Here is a 5,729-nt window from a genome sequence, read left to right as displayed (position 1 = left end):
ACCTCAAAAAATCCCCATTTTCACATCCCAAAAGATCCCAATTTTCCCAAATATATTTTCTTCTGGTCACGTAGGGTTTAGTGATGTAGAAATTTATTCATTATACTTCATATAAGTGCAAGCAAATTAATTGAGACAATATTAAGATTTACTCATCTTTATTTCTTCTTCATAGAAATTGGTACAGATTATCCCAATCAGACATCCAAAATCCCAAAATCTAGGGATAAATCCCCATATCTAGTAACACTGCTTTTGTTATTGTTTACTTAAATCAGCTGATTCATCATCTTCTTCTTCTTCCTCTTCTTCTATCAGCTGATTTCCGGTCAAATCATGTGACCTGGTTGACTCATATAAGATGTATGTGTTTATTCAATATTTCTAAAAGACAAATACTTATTACTTAATTATCAAATACTTATAATTAAAATTACGGAATATTTTGACTCAAGAAAACTGTACTTAATATTTTAAGAAATACTTATTTAATATTTCTAAATGTATGAAATATGTATACTTTTGACTCTCATATAATATATTGTACTTTGTTACTTTAACAAAGAATAATTAATTAATTAGCAAATACTTTAAAAGTATAGATATTTTCAAACTTGTTAAGTACTTTGGTGGTTTTAAGTATTTTAAGTGCTTAGACATTAATAAAAAAAATGTCATTTAGTATTATTGCTTACATATATTTTCCCTGTCATAAAAAAACTACATTAGACAAAGGATAGTCACTTACATATTTATAAAACATTTGAACCACTTACAAATTTTTATATAATATAATGATTTTATAAATTAGAACACAGAAGTAAAAATGAAACCTACTATAACACCATGAAGTAAAAGTTAAGAATTTGAACAGCAAAGAGGACAGAAATCTGGAACATGGATACAGTCTAAGACTAAAAAGTGGTTGAAAATTGTGGCTAAGATCCATATGTATGCTTTGCTGCCAACAGTGGACCATGCAATGTACACTGATGCCATTATCCCATACAACGATTTTTTGTTCAGCTTAATTACTTCTGAAATTATTTACTACATTTATTATTAATGAAACACTCAATAGGGCTCAGACCTCCGCCACAGCAGTTTATTTCTCGACCTTGACCTTTGACCTTAACATATATAAATTGGCGTGGATTTTCATACACTCAAATATGAACTAAGTTTGAAGTATCTGCGACAAGGTCCAAACTTATGGCTGATTACGAGAATTGGACATTTTGCTTGACCGTGACCTTCACCTTCACCTTCCAAATTTTATCCTTTTCAGCTTTTTACGTAACAGTTAATCCCTGCAAGTTTCGTTACTCTACGATTAAAATTGTGGCCAGGAGGCTGTTCACAAACAACCACACAAACAAGGGGTAAAACATAACCTCCTTCTAACTTTGTTGGCAGAGATAAATATAAAAGCACATCAAACGGAACACCGATTAAAGTACTGTACTTCTGAAATATTATCTTTTCTTCACGCCTTTAAAATAAAAGTCTAAATTGCCTTTTATATTACTTTAGTTCTATAAGAAATCTAAATTTACAAACTTTGCATTAAAACAAATAATAATGCAGACAATAGAAAGATTTCAGTTCTCAATTCATACAAAAACTTCTGGTCATTAGACTTTGATTTACTGTAGACTGATTTAACTAGGGTTGCCTTACTTTAAGGGCTGCTTTTCTAGTCTTATGCTGCAGGGGAACCCTACTCTCTACAGAACCTTTCATAATTCATTTTATCGTATGCATTCCAAGCCATTCAGCATTTCACACCACATATTGCTGGTTTATTATCAAATCCACATTATCAAAACTTTTTAAACATACAAGTCTTCCGTTTCCTCTTAAAAGCCTTTTCAGTCTTTTGGTTGTCTAGTGTGAGCTTATTGTAGAGTCAAAGTGACAGGGCCAGGAAAGCCATTCAGCTAAGAGGGGCAACTGTGGGAAAAATCCACAATTCTACAATGAGGTAAAAATAAAGTGATTGGATAGAAAAGTGGGAGAAAGAAAGGGGGCATGGAGGTAAAAAACTGATGCATGTTGTGGGTAGCTGGATGCAAAAGGGATACATATTGCACACACATGCTTAAGGCACTTCCACAAGAGTGGCAAATGCAAGACAGGCACTCTAATTTGCCCGTAATTCGCTCTTTGAAACAATCTCAACAGATCATTCAGTATAAGGCAGGCAGTAGATAGTCAGGCGAACTTATGACTTGGGCCAGACGCCCAGCAGAGGGCAAAGTGCACTTCGATGGTTTGCCCATGGTTTCCTCGTCTGTGACGTCAAATACACTCGTGATCGTCACCCTTACCACAAAATTGGTAAGTGTCTGGCTGCAATGCATTTGCCCCTCGTGTGGAAGGGGCTTCAGACAACTGTACATCATGCAAGGTGGACTGGCTGTCCTAACAAGTTACAGTAATAGCAACAGTATACATTATGAAAAACACAGACGATAACACACCATGTTGCTAAGAGTAATTTTCCAAATCTGTCAAACATAGTTTTGTACCATCAAATAGTTTTCTTTGAGAGCGTCAAATAGATTATCATCAATATCTATTTGAAATGTATGAAATGTTAAGATTTCTAGGTAACATCCAATAGTAAGTTCAGCGTATCCCACTACCTCTTATTATTTACTGTACTCTCTATCCAATTTTTCCCATAAATCTATTAATCAATTAAAGATGTGAGGTCTTTCCGCAACCCTTAAATGAATTTGTTTTTATATTATAAAAGTTAAAGCATTTTACTATCCTACTATCCAGAGGTTAAAACTCATAAATCTAATGCCCAAAGACATTAGTAATCATTGTATGAGTACTCCTTATCATAAGATGAAGAGAAAGATAAGGCTCTAACCATACGACCAAGTCCGGCTTCCATTCAGAAACCTTCTAACCTCAATGAACCCTTTTACCTCTCAGCATGTTTTCACCAACAGCCTGTTTTAAGAATTCCACATTTTTAGTAGATTCTGGTATTCAAAGAAAGCTTATATGCCTTTTTATCTTATGCTTAGTGTAATTTATCCTAATTTGTGTTAAAATATGTGAAAAGCTACAAAACTACATAGGTTGCATCCAACAATAAGCTCCTGTCGTTGGCTTCAGCAAGCGTTATTAAATTTAGACTTACCATCACAATACTTTGTAATCGGTTTATTCGTTAACATTATTGACACAACATACTGGTATATCCGAGGGAGAAATCTATGTTGGATAATAAGTTCTGAATCACGTTACTCGGTAATTATTTGAAAACAATGACGCTATTTGGACAAGGTACTTGCAACCAATCAGCTGGTAGGAAACTTTTACCAGCTTAAAGAATATATAATTTATGATAACCTGTAGTTATCATAAGGACAAATAGCATCACAAATACAGTATGCAACTTTTGAGATGCAACCTGATAATCATTTTCATGTATGTACTTGTGATATATGAAGATATTAGAGCAGTTGTATGATTTTTTAATTACTATAACACCAGGCGGCCATTTTCATTTTATCATCACTTACATATAATTGACATTAACTCTTTTACCCCCAGGCTCTTTGGAAATTTCCAACCCTTAACCCCCAGGGGGTTATTTTTTTCCCAGCACATTTTGCAGTATATTTTTTTTTAAATTGCTCTAACAGCCTTAATTTTTGTCATAGAGAGGTCAAGTTGGTCTCATTCTCTTGGAAAATGCCTGAATTTTCTCAAAAAATTATCAAAAATATGAAATTTTATAGCATTTCTTTGCAAGGACGTACCAGTACGTCCATGGGGGTAAAGGGATGGGTTTTGTGAAACGTACCAGTACGTCCTTTGGGGGTAAAAGGGTTAAAGGCAACTGCTTTAGTGGCATCAATGTGTTTCCTACAGGAATCCTTATATTTTCTCAACTTCTTTCAACTTTCAGATGCAAGACTCTGGTTAAATAAACTGTCATTATTCCTTTTCTTCATAGTCTATTCACCACAGCACTGTTTTGACAAAACTATCTCTTTACCATGTGATTATTGGTTAACATAAGTTTACAATTCCTTTTACATTATGAAGTACTACAAATATTATAATTGCATTGAGATTACATTCAATAGAAATTAAGGAATTCTAAAAATTATAGAAGAAGATTAAATTTTTCAAAATTCTATTTATAAGCACCCTTACGGAGATCATGGAGTCGCTTTCAAGAATAATGTGTGTGCGACGAAGAGCAACATTATTGCCCAAAGGAATTGATTGCCAATTAGCTGTAACATTGTTAACATAATGTGAACATAATGTGAGCGTGTATGCTGTACCAAAGAAATGCACATACAGCTAGCAAAGCGATTAGATCTTAGTCTGTATTAGGTGGTTGGGCCAAGCATCCCTGCAAGTGAATACTTACTTTCTAGCACTAGTAAATGCTGGCGAGCGCTAGCAAACACTGGCGAGCACTGACAAACGCTGGCAAGTTTTTAGCGAACACTGGCGAGCACTGACAAACGCTGGCAAGTTTTTAGCGAACACTGGCGAGCACTGACAAACGCTGGCAAGTTTTTAGCGAACACTAGCGAGCACTGACAAACGCTGGCAAGTTTTTAGCGAACACTGGCGAACGTTGACGAGGCGAGTGTTGACTCGCACCTGTAAAGATGGGTACAGGTAAGGTGTGAGGACTTGTTGGTGCGAGCGAGTATGCTCTAACAAAGAAGTGCGTACTTGAGGCAACAGCAAGCCGAAGCTCAGCGTTCTGGCGAGTATGGTCTCGCAAACTCGCAATGGGTACTATGGTGAGCAACCTTTGTCAGGCAGTAGAGCTCACTCACCCACCTCGCTAGCACTCAGCGGATGGGTGCGCAACACTGCAAAGGACTTCTCTACAGGACTAAGATCTGAGCAAAGTACTCATGCTTGTCCTACCCACCACAGGAGGTTGGCAAGTAGCCTATGTCCTTCCATCTCTAGGAGTCGAAAAAAGGCTATGCTGAACTTGTAGAACAGCAGGTTCTCCCTCATGAGAGGTAGAAAACAAAGCGCAAGACTCGAAGGACCTGGTCTAAAAAAACTCCATGAGCTTTGTTGTGCTCAATGGGCATAATGTAGACATTAACCCTGGAGAGTTATAGCCTACGAGACTCGTCAATAGGAGAGGCAGCAACTGCAAGCGGTCGGTAGGCATCACCATCTGCGACAATGAAATTGCTTACAACTCATTCTTGTATCCAAAGAGTAAAACAGCAAGGGGGTAAAAGCTGCAGGCAGTCACCTAAGTGAGGCATGGAAGAATCCAATACAGTACCTGCCGGTGGTAATCCTGGGGGGTAACCAATTAGGCGAAGGAAAACTCTCCTGTGGGCAGGAGGGCGCCCAAAACCTATGACTACTCTGAAGGGAGCACTTCCTGCAAGCGGGAAGACTGCTGAACAGCGGCCGTCGAAGGCGGACCTCCAGGCAGCCCCTCTACTTCCCGTCAACGCGCCGAGTGAGCTCAAGTTGAAGTTCAGCATTAAGCGCTGCCTGTGAAACATAGCCAAAGCTGTTTCTGGGTTCCGCTCCGAAGGGATCATCCGACTGGAAACCTTGAGGGTAACCAGTCTACAACTGCACTCGTTCCTACGCCACAGCTGCAGGAATGAAGGTGAGCAAAGGCAGTGTGTGCTGCAGCTAACTGTACAGTAGAGCACCCTTGGAAACCACTCCTTAGCGGGAAGACCCTTAAGCCCCAA

Source organism: Palaemon carinicauda, chromosome 34, assembly GCF_036898095.1.
Source record: "Palaemon carinicauda isolate YSFRI2023 chromosome 34, ASM3689809v2, whole genome shotgun sequence".
Taxonomy (NCBI): Eukaryota; Metazoa; Arthropoda; class Malacostraca; order Decapoda; family Palaemonidae; genus Palaemon; species Palaemon carinicauda.
The sequence above is the reverse complement of the archived record's forward strand: the minus strand, read 5'-3'. Positions refer to the sequence as shown.